Source organism: Helianthus annuus, chromosome 14, assembly GCF_002127325.2.
Source record: "Helianthus annuus cultivar XRQ/B chromosome 14, HanXRQr2.0-SUNRISE, whole genome shotgun sequence".
NCBI classification, from domain to species: domain Eukaryota; kingdom Viridiplantae; phylum Streptophyta; class Magnoliopsida; order Asterales; family Asteraceae; genus Helianthus; species Helianthus annuus.
Window position 1 is genome coordinate 128,775,200 of NC_035446.2, and position 16,898 is coordinate 128,792,097.

Consider the following 16,898-nt stretch of genomic DNA (forward strand, 5'->3'; position numbering starts at 1 on the left):
CTAGATCTAGGATTGGGAAAGAATAGGTCAACATTAGGGTACTTACACAAATAATTAGATAACTGGGAAGAAGTCTAATAACCGGTAGGATTAACGGCCTAGGTAGTGTCACAGGTTTCTCCTTGAGAAGGGTCGAGGGGCCTCGTTGATTCTTAATAGGTTTAGTATCATACGATCCCGGTTCCATAACTCGTGCATTTAACTTAATTGGTAATTTCTTAAAAACAATCCAGGATTCTTGTCTAGGTGGTCCAGTTCTCATATAAGTAAAGTCCACAGTCTTCGTTCGTCTCTAGTCTAGTTCTAGTTTAATTTAGTAGTTTAATATAGATTTCCTAGATTTTCCGTAACCCCCCCCCCCAAACAATTAAAACAAGTTAAGTTGTGTCTGTCAGTGTCTAGTCAGAGTCTAGTTTACGTGATAAATAGAGTCTCGTGGTTCGATATCCGGACTTCCTATTTTATACTACATTGATCGGTACACTTGCCGATTGTGTGGTTTAGGTCGAGTCTAGAATTTAAAGCTTATTAGTGTCTAGCTTAGAGAGTCTAATTTAGTTAGTTTTTAATAGTCTGTTTAGCACACATCAAGTTTTTGGCGCCGTTGCCGGGGACTCTTGGTAATTGCGTTCATTAGCTTTGATAGATTTACTTGACAAATACGTGCTACGTGTTTTATTTTGTTTTGTGTTTTTTATTTTCATCTTGAGTCGTAGTAACTTCTGTTTGCTTTTCTTGTGTTCAGGTTTCTGCTTGTAGTGGATGCCACATCTGCGCTCGCACGGACCACCATCACCAGTCAAGCAGTCATCATCTCAATTGGGCCAAGGCCCTCAGGTTGCTTCGTCATCCTATTCTCATTTTCCCAACTTTGATTCCACCCCATTACCCACCCCACCTCCTACACCACCACCTTCGCCAAACCATTCACCTAAAACCTCACCTAAGGTTACACCACCCGATAGCCCTACTTCTAGTACCTCTAGTAATTCAGAAAACTTAGAACCAATGGCCAACCCTAGGCAAACCGTCCATCAGCAAGCCACCCAAAATTTCACCGGCCTCGCCTCACCCATCACCGTTCCACCCATAATTAATGAAAATTCATGGCAAATTCCATCTTATGCCATGCAGGCCATCACCAATAGTATCCAATTCCATGGCCGAGATGATGAGGACGCCCCGGCCCACATTAACCGTTTCTCTAGGATGCTAGCTACCTTTAGCCTTAGCGGTGCACCCAACGATGCCACCTACTTACAGTTTTTCCCGTTTTCATTAGCCGGCCGTGCGGCTACTTGGTTGGACTCTCAACCAACCGGTACCTTTACCACATGGGCGGGGCTTCGTCAAGCCTTTTTGAACAAGTATTTCCCGCCCGCTAAAGCCGCACGTCTTAGGGACCAAATCCACTCTTTTCGCATGGAGCCCGACGAGCCTTACTACCTTGCTTGGGAGCGTTTCCAAAACCTTTGTGCTCGTTGCTCCCAGCATGGTCTTTCTGATTGGGCTTTGTGTGAGAAATTTCATAACGGTCTCACCCAAGAGACTCGTGAGAGGTTCGACACTAATGCGGGGGGGCACATGATGGGTATTCTTACAGTAGCTGAGTGTCGAGAGCGTTTTGAGGCATTTGCTCAGTCTCAATCCCAAGCACGATCCGATCAGAGGTATCAAAGTGGTAATTCCCACACCACTACTAGTACACCCTCCCAAGGGGTGAACCATGTCACCATGGACCCTAGTTTAGCCTCTGTTTTGGAAAACATCACTCGAGAGCTTAAGGAGATTAGAGCTAAGGTTGATAAGTGTGAGTTTTGTCGAGGTGGTCACGACACGAGTGCATGTCCTTTACTAGTTGGTGAGGAGCAATGTGATTATTTAGGAGGGGGGTTTGGTAGAGGTCAGTCTAGCGGTTTTGGTAACAATAATCTTGGCTCGGGTTGGCGAAATAATAATAATAATTTTAATAATAATAACAATTTTCGCTCAAATGGACCTCCTGGTTTTCAAATAGCTCAAAATCCAAATAGAGGTCTAGGTTCGCTTTTCAGTGGGGGTTTAAATGGGCAAGTCAAGGATGGGGGGTCAAATAAGCAGGTTCAAACAGGTCAAGGTTCAAGTTTCGATTTAGGGGGTAGTATGGAAAGAATGGAGTCCATGATGAGTCAACTAATTGTTAGGGATCAAAATACCCAAAAGAAACTTAGTGAACATGATCTTATGCTTAAGAATCACCAAGCTGCGGTCCAAGACCTTTCTAGGGTTGTAAGTGATATGTCTAGGAAGTTAGATGAAAGATTACCCGGTCAGTTTGCAGCTAACACCCAACCTAACCCGAATGCTCATGTAAAAGCCATTACCACTCGTAGTGGCAGAACCGTAGGGAACCCGAGCGTAGAAGAGAGAGAGGTTGATGAGGATGGAGACATTATAGATGAAGTGACAGAGATGGAGGCTCCCGGCAAAGTGCAAAAGAGGCTAAGCCCAGCAAGTACCGCACAGCCCGGTGAATCTCAAAGTGAGAAGGAAGTTGAGAAAAAGCCCATAGACGTTAGACCTTCACCCTATGTGAATCATGCGTATGTTCCGTTTCCCTCGCGTCTTAAGAATCAAAAATACTCAAGGGAATACGGGCAGTTCTTAGATATCTTCAAGCAATTGAAGATTAATCTTCCGTTTATAGAGGCACTCCAGTCCATGCCAAAATATGCAAAATTTTTGAAGGACCTTCTTAGGAATAAGGAGAAATTAGGTGAGTTGTCTAATGTCCCATTGCATGGAGGGTGTTCGGCCATCGTTCCAAATAAGTTACCCGAAAAGCTTACCGATCCCGGTGTGTTCACTATTCCTTGTCTATTCGGTAGTAACACGAACACTAGAGCCTTAGCCGACCTTGGTGCTAGCATTAATTTAATGCCCTTTTCGCTTTACGAGAAGCTAGATTTAGGCGAGCTTTCACCTACTCGAATGACATTGTCCTTAGCTGATAGGTCCGTGAAACACCCAAGGGGAATAGTTGAGAATTTGCTTGTTAAGGTGGATGAGTTTGTTTTTCCGGCCGATTTCGTTATTCTAGACATGGAAGCCGATGAAAACATATCGTTAATTTTAGGTCGCCCATTCTTAAACACCGCCAAAGCTCTAATAGATGTCTCTTTGGGCACCATCACACTTAGAGCGGGCGAGGAATCAGTAGTTTTTGAGGTTACGAGTCCGAAGGGGCATAGTGACAGAGTGCATTTAGTTTCGTTAGTGGGGGAGTGTGAGAATGACGAGAGAGATGAGAAGAAGGATGTGAGTGATGCGAGTTTAGAGAAAGTGGCAGGATTTAAGTGTGGGGACCCACCGGATAGAAAGTTGGAGGAATTGGAGGAGAGAGTGGAGCGTTTAGAATCTAGGATTGCGACACTGAGCAAATCTCAGTGTGGGGATAGATTTCAATATGGGGAATGTAGATTCAAAACGCTAGATGAAGAATTGAGAGGTTTTGAAAGAGATAAGGGTTTTCGGGTTGATTTGGGCAATACATATAGTGGTGCTACAGACCGCGAGAGTATGTTTGGAGGTGAGCTGCATCTCCATGATCCTCCATAAGTATTTGAGAAGTTGCAACTCGTTTGTAGAGTTTGTATAGTTTGTATCTTCATTTTTTTCCGTTTTTTAGAGTAGTTAGTGTCGTTTTTGTTAGTTTTTCGGGTCTTTGTTTGTGGTTTGAGTCATTTGCAGGAGTACATCGCTAAAGATTTGCAGGGAATAATGAGAAAAGAGGTCCAGGTAAGTGTCTTGGACACTTAGAAACATTGTTGAGGGGTTTTGGATGGGTTGGGCAACTTTCACAAATTTTTCTAAGGCATGGAAGTGAAAACTGGACGAAACATTCTGCCAAAATCGACCCGTCGCGCGATGTCTAGCCCCCTCGCGTCACGCGAGGGGTAACGGTTCAAAAATTAAATCTTTGTGGCCCGCCGTGTAGCGCGAGACCCCTACCGCGTCGCGCGAGGCCCTCTTGAACCGGTTCGAATTGTGTTTTGGCCTTTTTTTGTATATTGAGTCTAAATTAGTGGTTTGGGTCGTTTTTAGAGTCGGTGTTGCGTTGGGTTCTGTTTTGCTTTGATTGTGCAGGTATTGGATTGTACCACTCGTACTCAATTTCCATTCGGGTGATTTCGGAACCGCCATATTGATAAACTCAAGCAGGCTAGGCAACGATCGCGAATGAAATGCTATACGATCGTTCGTGGGATTCAAGATTCGTACGGCTGGCACTGACTTTTGTCCTAACCAGCTAAGTCGTTTCCCTTTTTGTTGTTGTTGTATATTTTTATTTATTTTTCGTTTGCAGTTTTTTTTTAGGTAGTGTCGAGTCGTATTTTCGTTCTTGCATTAGAGACAATGCAATCTCTAAGTGTGGGGATGGGATATATGTAAATATCGAGTCTAAATTATTAAAAATACAAAAAAATTAAAAAATTGAAAATCCAAAAAAAAAATTGAAAAACCAGAAAATGTCCTTCGAAATAAAAAGAAGTTTGCAATTAAAACGGAAAATGATAGAAAAAACAAATTTTTGCTCGGGTTCAAATAATAATAATATGAGATTATAATAAACTGAGTTTGCGTCTAGTGTGGGATATGTGGATAGGCCCGGGTTTTGGTTCTAAGTCCCTTTGAGTTAATATACCTTAATTGTCGGTCTGCTAGTGGGTTCTCGCCTGGGAAATATGGGAAACTAAAACCGGCAAAAATAGTATAAGGGGCGCCGTTATAAGCTAAGATAGTTAGAGTTTTTTATCATATCTCGCTGAAAAAGAAAAAAAAAATATAGAATAAAAGTGAGCTAGAAACTAAATGAAAGTAACACAGGCCTATGTAATCCGAGTTGGGGATAGCAACTCTACAGCCGGAATGCCTCTGGGATGTGTGAAATCGACTTGCCGAATAAAAGTACCGAAACCTATGTAATCTGTGATTGGGGATAGTGACTCTACAGTCGGAATACCGCTGGGTTAGGGAAAGCATCGTCTAGTCTCACGAATGAAAAAAAAAAGCAAGCTAGAAAAGAAAAAAATGGAAAAAAAAATATAGATTTGATTTCAAACTCTCTTTATCTTGGTATAAAACAGTTAGGGATTGGTCAAATGACCGTTCTTTTAGTCCTATAAGCTTGAGTTGGGAGTAGGTGGACTGTAAATTCTAGCGTGAGACCCTAGGTAGACTGACCACACTTAAACTAAATTTACATGATAAGGGATTAGGATTGGATTCCGGTTTAAAGGGATAAGTATATTCGCAATCGCGGCTAACGCAAATCTTGGTTTTAATTAATTATACCTATACTTTTGACCCGAGTAATTGTTTGTTTCTGATTCCGTTGCATAATTCTTTTTCGAGGACGAAAAAAGAGTAAGTGTGGGGATGTTTGATGTACTAAAAAGTACATATGTTTATAGTGTATATTTTGGTCAGTTTTCAGTCGTTTTGAGTCTGTTTTAAGTTAGAACTATGATACTGCTGACGTTAAGCTTTGATTTCAGGTCACGTAGCTTAAAGTGTTGAAAAACGAGGAAAAACGAGCAGTTCGGAAGAAAAACGGGATTCGTACGCGCGTCGGAGAAGTTGGAAATCAGAAAATAATAAAAAAATCAAGAAATCGAGCTTTGAGGCGCCGCGTGACGCCACACCACCCTCGCGTCGCGCGAGGGTCTTGATTTTGACCGGGTTGAATTTCAGGATTAGGGTTTGACTTTTATTCCCAAGAAACTGAACAAAAACCCTAGTTACGAATTATTGAGACTGGGGAGCATTCTTGGAGCATTCTTTGAAAGCAATCGAAGATTTGAAGGCACGGGAATCATTGGTACGAGTCAAGAGTGAAGAATCGAAGATTTAATCGGGTTTTCTAATCCCTTATTTTGTCCATTACTTTCTTGAAACTTTGTTACGATGAATTCTTTGTTAGACAATTTCGTTTTGTGTTTGATTACTAAGATGCTTGGCTAAACATTTAAACCACCTAGACTATGATGATTGGATTGATATAAAGATTTTACCTTTTTCGTTATTTGCATGGTGTTTATGGATTGATTGTGTCTTGTAAAAGGTTTGATTTAATGATTTGATGTGTATGCGTGCTTTGATCCAGTTTATTATTGTTAATTGCTTCGTATGATTCTTAGTGACGGTCTATATCACAACATAGAGTCATGCTAGGGTTTAGATCTTGGTGAGTGTCTATATCACGTAATAGATCTTAATTCTTTAGGGAGAATCGCTCGATAACCTCTAGAAGTAACTAATAATAATTTGCTAGGTCTTAGTGTTCTACTAGTCCTAATAACTGGGAAGTGAGGGGCTATTGGTAGGTCTTACCCGGCGAATTGCTTTAGATAGGCCTTGGGAAAGGTTATGTCTTGGTTTACCTGTCGGTCTTATTAGTCTATCAAATCAAATCTATTACTTCAAACTACCCTAGATCTAGGATTGGGAAAGAATAGGTAAACATTAGGGTACTTACACAAATAATTAGATAACTGGGAAGAAGTCTAATAACCGGTAGGATTAACGGCCTAGGTAGTGTCACAGGTTTCTCCTTGAGAAGGGTCGAGGGGCCTCGTTGATTCTTAATAGGTTTAGTATCATACGATCCCGGTTCCATAACTCGTGCATTTAACTTAATTGGTAATTTCTTAAAAACAATCCAGGATTCTTGTCTAGGTGGTCCAGTTCTCATATAAGTAAAGTCCACAGTCTTCGTTCGTCTCTAGTCTAGTTCTAGTTTAATTTAGTAGTTTAATATAGATTTCCTAGATTTTCCGTAACCCCCCCCCCCCAAACAATTAAAACAAGTTAAGTCGTGTCTGTCAGTGTCTAGTCAGAGTCTAGTTTACATGATAAATAGAGTCTCGTGGTTCGATATCCGGACTTCCTATTTTATACTACATTGATCGGTACACTTGCCGATTGTGTGGTTTAGGTCGAGTCTAGAATTTAAAGCTTATTAGTGTCTAGCTTAGAGAGTCTAATTTAGTTAGTTTTTAATAGTCTGTTTAGCACACATCAGCTTTGTTGAAATCAAATTCGCTCTCGATAGGGGGAAGGGTTAATCTCATCAAAGCGGTCCTTGAACGTTTACCTACATACTACTTCTCTTTGTATAAGGCGCCTAAAAAGTTAATTTGGATTTGGAACGGATGATGAAAAAGTTTCTTTGGGGTGGTTCCGCGGAGGAAAGAAAGATGTATTGGGTAGCATGGGATCGGGTTACTTCTCATAAAAAGGAAGGAGGCTTAGGATTAAGTAAGCTTGAGAACCTAAATGTGGCCTTACTTTCCAAATGGGGTTGGAGGTTCAAAACGGTAGGCGAGAGTTTATGGAAAAATGTTATTGAAGCTATTCATAGTAATCGTGTGGGTTGGGAGAGTATTCCTTTTAAAAACTCTGCGGATGGAACTCGGAGGAATATAGCAAAGGTGTTCATAAAAGTTAAAGTTAATAATGATCCTATTCGGAACTGCATCAAAGGTATAATCGGTAATGGAGAAAGTATTGCTTTTTGGTTGGATCCTTGGGTTGTGAACGAGCCGCTTAAAGTTAGATTCCCTGCCTTGTTCTCGCTTGAAGTGTCGAAAAAATGTAAGGTGAAAGATAGGATTTGTCAAGGTTCAGGTCAGTTTTTTGCATGGAATTGGAAGGAACAGCCGCTCCCGGCGGCTTTGGCGTCTGATCTGCAGCATCTATCTAATCTTCTGCAGGCGGTTTCTCTCGGTCGGGTTCGGGATAAATGGGAATGGATAGGCGGCTCTTCAGGAGAGTTTTCTGTCAAAGCCGTGAGGGGCTCCTTTCCTTGGGCCGGGTTCCGAGTGATAGATACATTTACAGTTGGTGTTCTTAGATCCCAAAGAAATGCAATATATTCACCTGGCGCGCAAAATTGAACAACATTCCGACTTGCCTCGCTCTCAGTGTCACGGCCCTCGTCCCGGTTTTACACCGTCCAGGAGCCGCGGGGCAGAAAAACCCGTGGTATTTATTATTTACAGCGGAAGTCTAGCAGGATCGTTTTAAACTTGAAAATGCCCGATTGTTTTATTTCATATCTTGGGACTAACCCCGTAATTTACAATAGAGGAATTTCTCGAGGAAATTCCCTGGTTTACAAAACATGTTTATTTATTTAACTGAGCCACCCTTCAAGCTTGATTAGTGCTCCGTAGCACTTTTCCTTGATTCACATGAGGTCGCCTGAAACATGTTTAAAAATGTTTTGTCAGCGGGGAAATACTGGTGAATCATTCCGAGTTAACAAATTTACACTTAGCTATCAATTACAGCATAAGAGCGATTACAATGGCTTTTATCTTATTTTTATCTGGCGCCGTGTCACAGCCTTGTGACGATGGTCATACCACTATTGGGTATTTTCACCCAAATAGTGATGATTATCACTTGTAACACCCCGTGTTTTCGAATGTCAAAGTCAAAGTCAAAGTCCAAGTCAACTTTGACTTTCTTTGACTGTAGATAGTCGATTTTGTGTTTTAGTTGTATTATGTGGAGTAAGTGTTGTAATCAGCAAGAATCGAAGTAATCGAATGTGTTTTAAAGCGAACCGATCTACGACTGTGAATGATAGGAAGTAACAATGCGATAAAGTTAACTAATCAGTAATCAAGCCGATCTAACAATCATCGAACTCGAGACTCGAGTTATGCGAATTTTGGTATTGTTATACGTGTGTGTGTGACTTATGTGTTACTTGTGCGTGTTTACTTTATGTTTGGTGTGGTATTCAAGCAAATCAATCGAAAATCGAATCGAAACTCGAAAGGCAATCGAACTCAATCGAAACCGACATCGAAACGTGACTTATAGAAGATTGTATGTTAGATATAGTGGTTGGGATTAAAAGTAATTTGACTAGGAACCCTATCGTATTCGTATCAGCGTCTATCGAAATCGAAACGTCGAAAATCGTCGCAAAATACTCAAAGTGTGTCGCGGATCGAACAGGAGGCAACCTGATCGAACAGGCCAGCCGATCGGCTCGCATCTTGCCAGCCGATCGAGCAGCCCACTCGATCGGAGCTCCTGGCCGATCGGCTGCCACTTTCCTCTTTTGGAAGCCTATAAATAGGGTTGTCCTTGTCTTCATTTCCACTTTTGGAAAGTTCTGACCGGCCAGCTCCTATTCTTCACCTTTTCTCAGATTTCTCTCAATCCCGGTAAGTTTTCACTCTAATTCTTGTACGTTTTTTATCATTACTTGATTCTACACCTTTCTATCTTTCAAAACTTGGATTTTAACCGTGAAATCACCAAGATCTAAGTGTTCTTGGGTGATGTCATCATGGTGTTCTTGAAGAACATCATGTTTTGGCCTCATTCAACTATGAATGGCTTAGATCTAACCGATTTCCACATAAACAAGCTAAGATCTATCAAAGATCTAAACATCCACAAGTTGTGAAGGATTGGAAGAAGGAATCCCAACTTTCTTTCAACTCTTTTACACTCAACGCCTTCAAACCGATAGAAACGGAGCTTGAACCGGCTAACTAATCATCCAAACAGTTAAAAGGGTTCAAGATTCGGGTTCTATGAACAAGGTTCACCGATTTCGGGTTAAACTCTAAACCGACATTCCGAACCGTTCACCGGCCGGACTTGGGTGATTCCTGTCCGAGCCAAAGAAACAAGTAGGAACGGAGGTTATCATAGTTCAACACGTTGTCAAGATACCTTGAAAGAATGACAAATAATCAAACAGCCAAGTGTTAGACGAAAAGCCGACCAGGTCAGACTTGTTGGCCGAACGGCTAGGCTGTTCGAACAGCCCAGCCGATCGGACATGCCAGCCGATCGACCGGGCCAGCCGATCGGCTAGCACATGGTCCCACACTTTCAAAATTTCATGAAGCACAGTATTGAGGAAGAGATGTTCGATCGAACTGCGTTTGGTGAACATTACTCTTCGGATCATGAAATACTATACTTCAACACTTAATCGTTTTCACAACTCGTTCGTAGTAGGGAATGCCAGCCGATCGAACAAACTGTTCGATCGAGTGACATTCAGTTGAGGACTAATTCTGAAGATCCTAGCCGATCGAGTGAGCTAGCCGATCGAGTGAGCTAGTCGATCGAACGAACCGTTCGATCGATCGACTTGAAAGGTAGGAACACTTCAGTGTTCTCATATACTACAACGAAAACTTCAAAAGTTTAAATCCTCCAACACAAACACACCAGAGGAAGAAACAATCCACTCGAATGGCCCAGCCAATCGAGCCTACCGGCCGATCGAATAGGACTGTCCAACCGGGCACACCAGCCGACCGAACAGCCCGTTCGATCGAACCTGCCGTTCGATCGACCAGCCCATTCGATCCATTCACACTTGTTTACTTTTCTACGTTACTTATCGTTATGATATCGAACTATTCAGGCTAATCTTTACTCTCAGCGCTCCCTTCAATCCACAATCAATCACTGTGAGTATACTCGATCCCTTTTTGCTTTTAGCACTTTTGGGTGTTACATACGTTACCTATCAAATCACAATCAAACACAAACTATTTGAACGCTAACCGATTGCATGTGCTATTTGACTAAATGAATGTTGTTTATTATGTTTACACGTGGAGTGCTATCTACCTGCCTTAGCAACATAGTACTATAGTTTGGACTCAGCACCCGTTCACACGGGGGTTGTTAAGGACAATTACTTGCATGGATTACGGTGATAATCATGTATTGCGAACCGTCTCGGACGGTCAACCCGCAGTCGTTGGTATCGATGGTCCCATGTCGATAATTAACATGCATCGTTTTCCTCTGTGTACGTGCCTGGTTATGCGTAAATTATTCGAACTCTATATGCTATTATCAAACTTGTGTGCTCACCTTTACATTTTATGTATTGACTTTATTTTAACGTATGTGACAGGTAATTAGGATGCTTATTTGCTAGGAAAGCGAGGCTTGAATAAGTTTCTAGAAGCCCCCAACAAATAGTTGTCTGCCAAGAACAAGCGTCTAAGGCATAGTTGTCTGTAGATCTTGTCCTCTGGCATTGCAGCCAGAAAGTCAACAGAATAGGGGTCTAGAAGCAGATAAACAATTGCTGTAATAATATTTAAATATGAGTTGTCGGAACGGAATTTCTTGTTTGGATGATTATCTGTAATGACATGTTTGTTTATTCGGGATACGGTATGGGACGTATCTTTAACTGGATTATATAAATAGTTGTTATGGAAACTTCTGAACAATCTGTTTCGCTTAGTGCCACGCCCCGATGATTCCGCCATCGGTTGGGGTGTGACATCACTGTTAGGATTGATTAGCCTAACTGTGAGAAATTAGTAATTGATGTGCGTGAAGTGTGTTATATTTTTAGATATATATTTAAGCCCTTTTTACACTTTTAGCCAAGTTTTAAATTTATAAAACACGATATTTACTAACACTAAACACACATATGGGCAAGTGCACCCATCGTGGACGTAGTATAGTGTTGGTAAGATACCGAGGTCGTCCAAGGACACAAGAGCTTTTAATACCGGTTTATCCTCAACGTCTAATCAAATCAAAAAGTTAGAAAGATGTTTTAAACTAAGAAAAATAAAAACTAACTAAATGCTGAAAAATAAAATAAAATAAAAACAGATAGACAAGATGAATCACTTGGATCCGACACGTGTATTAGTATAACCTTTGATTATTTTCGCACTTTTGCACTTGTTTAAGAGATTATCTTAGTTATTGTAGTAGGCCCCTTTTTCGGAGGTGACGTTACCCTCAACCCAGTAGTTTGAGTCAGCAAGGATACAATCCTAAAGGGTTGGATTATTGAAAGATAATGAATTAAGTTATTAATGCAAATTATGGTAGGCCCCGTTTTCGGCGGTGACGTTACCCTCGGCTAAGTAGTCTGAGTCAGCAGGGATACAGTCCTAAATAGCCGGGTTATAGTATTAATAGTAGTTAGCTTATGAGGGGGTCAAAGAGTTTGGATCCCCGCCATCCAATACCTATGGGCATTGAAGGAGATCCTACTAAATTTGACCCAGGTCCCAAGCAGGACCTCTAAACGCTGAACAAGGGCAAGACCTTTACCAAACCGTTCCCTTAACCCCCGACCAGGTAGCCAACATACCTCCATATAGACCGTGGAGATATGAATGGTGAAAATCTTTTATTTTATATAGACAGTAAAATAATGCCAAGACACCACGGACAAACGATAAGGAAAGATCACCTTCAACATAAGTAACTAGTTATTAAAGTCATTAATACAAAACCAAATAAAAAGTGCAAAAGATTAAAAATAAAAAGTATTATACTAAACACTTGTCTTCACCAAGTGATGTAAGAGACTTAGGCAAACATGGCCTTGATTGTCAAGAACTCTTACGATCAATCTTGGATCCCGAGACGACTCACACACTCTATGATGGACAATGGATGATGGTGGTGGATGATGGTGTTATGGTGGTGGTGGGTGGTGGATGAAGTGTGAGAGAGGTGGTGTGCCAAGGGATGAGAGAGAATGAAGCCAAGCTCCTCTATTTATAGGCTGAACAGAACGCTGGACACGGCCCCGTGTTCGCTGAACACGGCCCCGTGGTGAGCAATGGAAGCTTCTACTGGTTTGTCTTTTCTGCTGCTTCCTGGGCACGCCCCCGTGTTCACTGGACACGGGGCGTGTTCAGGCTCTGTTCTCTTCTCTTTGTCTTGGGAGGTGCCGTTGAGGGTCCGGGCAGTTTACTTTTGTTCCTTTTCTTGTATTTATGGTAGAATTAGTGGTCTTTTTGCTTCTTTTGTGATTTTGAGCTCATTTCATCCTGAAAATACAAAAGGAAGACAAAAACACTCTTTTTCCAACATTAGTACTTAAAAAGGGTTAGTTTTATGCCTTAAATGATGTGTTTTATATGTTGCATTTTACACACATCAAATACCCCCACACTTGAACTTTTGCTTGTCCTCAAGCAAAACTCTTTTAATGTGGCTTACACTCCCAAATGGAATAGGTAGAAGAGAAGTTTTTTAACTTGTCCTAGAGTGTCGGGAATCCAAGGTTTGTATAGGTTCTATTTTTACCTTATTTACAATCTTATTCGTCATGGTTTATTTTGAACTTTTTCATAAGATAAACTACTTAATTTGGCATAGCATGCCTTATTAAAATTCCATTTATATACAAGTTCACATACCTCACGGGAGATCACTCAATCACTCGGCCGAAGGTGTATATTTAAGTGAATCACTCGAGAGCTGCACGGATTTACATTTTCCATATGCTTGCCAAGCGATCAATCCTCCTCCTTTTTAACTTTTACCTTTGTAAATATCAAGAGGTCTTTTGGGGTGAAGGCTTGGGTTTAAAGGTGGGTGGTTGGTTAGTGGTTAGTAAAAAGGGCGAAAATCGTAACAAGTGTCGGTTTTCGTAAAATACCTTATTTTTGGTGACATTTATTTTTGAAGTATTTCTCCAAACAAGCTTTTTGTAGCTTATGTTTGTTTTTGACTTCATCATAAATTTTTTTTTTTTTTTTTTTTTTTTTTTTTGATCACGTAAAGGTATGTTTATGAAAAACCGAGTTTGTCACTAAAATAAAGGTGAAAAAAAATGAAAAAGGTTTTTGGTGGGTAGAAAATTGTTTTGGGGGTAATGAAATGAAAGGTTTAGGCTCAAAGGGGTTTTCTAGGGGGATTTTGGGTAGGTAAAAAAAATGAAAAATAATGGTTTTGAAAGAAAAATAGTTAGTCCTAATGCCTCCATCATTTACTTACTTGGGTTTAAGTTGGTAAGGACCGGGAATGTATCGTCGTGGCAAGTTCTAGATTTGTAAAGACCGAGCGGCTATTCACACAAGAAACGAAAAATGAGCATTTAATCTAAATATGTGTATTTTTATGCTCAATAAAGGCTCAAAACTCACTTTTTGTGGGAATGGGTTTTTAATGTGACCAAGCATATATAATCGAATTTTAGCTAGACTTGTTATACCGTTTCATAATTTTCTTATGTTAGTTCTTTTTATCACGACGCTATCGGTTGTAAGTTTGTAAAAATATAACCCTTTTATAACTTGTTATTCCCAACTTAAACTAAGACAAGTAAATAAATAAAAAATGAAAAAGTTTTTGAAAAAAATTTGGGGTGTTTAGCGGTTCCAATAGAGTTTTGTGTAAGGCTTGTTTTAGGATTTTGCAAAATTCCAAGGTTTTAGCATCCCCCCCACACTTAAATTACACATTGTCCTCAATGTGTCCAAAAATAGAGTTTTTGGTTGATTAGAATATGTAAAAGTGTGTTTAAAAACAAAGATTTGTGTTACTGGCACTCTGGACACGGCCCCGTGTTGACCGGGCACGGCCCCGTGGTCAAGTGCCAGTAACAAAAATTATAGAATTGAAACAGAAGCCTGGACACGGGGGCGTGTTCGCTGAACACGGCCCGTGTCCAGTTACCTGAACTGGGTGATTTCCTGCAGGGGGCTCAGCACGGGGCCGTGTTGGTTGGGCACGGCCCGTGTGGAGCCTTCTGTTATGGAGATTTTTGTCGGTTTGTTCTGTTCTTCTGCATGGTTCCATTTTTTCTCGTTCCCTTTTTCATCCATTACCACCATGAGTCCATAAATCATAAAAACCATCATAACATTGCTAATAGAGAGATAATACATAAAGATAAAAGTTACATAGATAGTAAGCTTATGGAGTTCTAGCCCTATGTTTTATTTTAATTTTAGCAAAATTTCCAAGAATCTACTGATCCTGGTTAGACAAGGCTTTGTGGAGCTCCAACTTTCGGATGCGTTTCTCCTCATATGTCGGCAAGCCACTCCTCTACCTCCCTTGGAAGGAGGAAGGAAGGCTCGTTCGCATTTGTTTGAGGAGTTTCAACTTCCGCCGGGACTTCTTGTGGGATTTCCATAGGAGGTTCCGCGGGGATGTCTCCCCACCCGGTAGGGTTGTTAATACCGAGTGCTAAGTTCCAGTCTTGTTGTGGAAGGACTGGTTCCATAGGAGGTGCCACCAAAATGTTTAACCTTTGGTGCAAAAGGTTAATCTCTTGGAAGCTGCTTTCCAATCCCATTGTAAGATCGTTGATACGGTCAATGAGGACCTCCTCTACGGACGTCATTTCGTCGAGAGCCTCTCTTAGTGCTATCACGTAGTGCACAAGTGTGGCTTCAACGGAGGGTCTCCTTCCCCTTCGGCTGTTTGAGGAATGCACGGATGATGTTTCGCTGTTTTCACTCGCCATTCTACGAAAAATAAACCAAAAATAGTTTATAAGACGGAACAGTTTCTGGACACGGCCCCGTGCTCACTGAGCACGGCCCCGTGTTCATCTTTCTGCAGAATTTTGGAGCAAGGAACCTTGGGTTTTCGAGTTATTTTCTGAGTTTGTGCAAGCTTTTTGACAGTAAATAACTCTAAACAATGTTACATAACATGTTTTTACCAAGATTCCATGATCAAAACTCCTTGTTTCCTACCATAAAGATTGAAAATTCAAACTTTTCATGGTGGCTTTTGAAGAAAGATGAAGAAGAAGGAAATGTCTAGAAGAGGAAAGGACAAGATGAGTTGTTGGAAACTTCTTTTAGACTTACCTAGGATTGTTTGAGAGAAGATTCCTTCAAATCTCTGTCCCCAAGTTGGTCCAAATGTGCAGGATTTTTGGCTGCATTTATAGAAAATGACAGCCTGCTGGACACGGCCCCGTGTTCGCTGAACACGGCCCCGTGTGCAGAGAAAATTCTGACACAGTTTGTCCGTATTCTGACGTCATGATCAGAAGGGAATCTTTTGATGGACACGGGGGCGTGTTGGCCGAGCACGGCCCCGTGTCGGAAAGCTGATTTATGAAGTTTGTCTTTATTAAGGAGCTAATTCTTATTGGGTGGCTCCTGACTTGTTGGAACAACCCCATAGTGCCTAAGATACCTTAATTGTCCTATACTAAGGCGAGAACGCAAGAGGTTGTCGGTGAGGGTAATTCCTATTTTCATTCTAGGTGGACAAGTCCAACCCTTTCCCGGGCTCTCGTTAAAGAAGGTGTATGCCGAATCGCTCAGGTCTATGTATGCACCGAACGAGGTCGATGGGGAGTCCTTCACGGCACAATCGGCACAGGGACGACTATCGTCCACGTCTTGTTTAGGAAGAAAGGTATTTTCGGGAGCAACGAGGTTGTCAGAATGCGGTTCCAACATTTCCTCATGGTCATCGTCTTGGGATGGATCTAAGAAATCCTTCCTAAGTTCTTTTGACCAATTTAGAAGTAGTTCTTCTAGTTGAAATAGCTCGTCAAGGAGCATATCTCCTAGAATATCCGGTTGGGCGCATTCGAGGGAGAAATAGTGTTTATTTTTACTTTCGCCCCTCTTAAGGCTACAAGGAATTGGTGGGTCTATATAGTGTGGCCTATAAGTGAGGAAGAAACATTTTAATTCCTCGTGTTCGCCTCCACATAATCGACACCACAAACCATAAGAGTGCCGAAAGTAAAAAGAATCACTATTACTCATGTTTGTATCAGAAGTTACCAACCGCCGGGATCAAACGGTTCTGTTTTCAGCAACTGAATCTTGGGCACGGGGGCGTGTTGAGTGGACACGGCCCCGTGTTCAGCCTACTGTCTGATATAAAACAGGATTGCCAGTTCCAATGATTGGGCACGGGGGCGTGTTCAGCGGGCACGGCCCCGTGCTGAGCTCTGCAGAAGCTGAAAAATCTAAAAAAAAATCCTAAAAAATTAAAGAAAAATAAAAAGATGATTAGGCCGTTGATTCCTAACTTTCTTAAAATCCTTGTGTCCCCGGCAGCTGCGCCAAAAACTTGATGTGCGTGAAGTGTGTTATATTTTTAGATATATATTT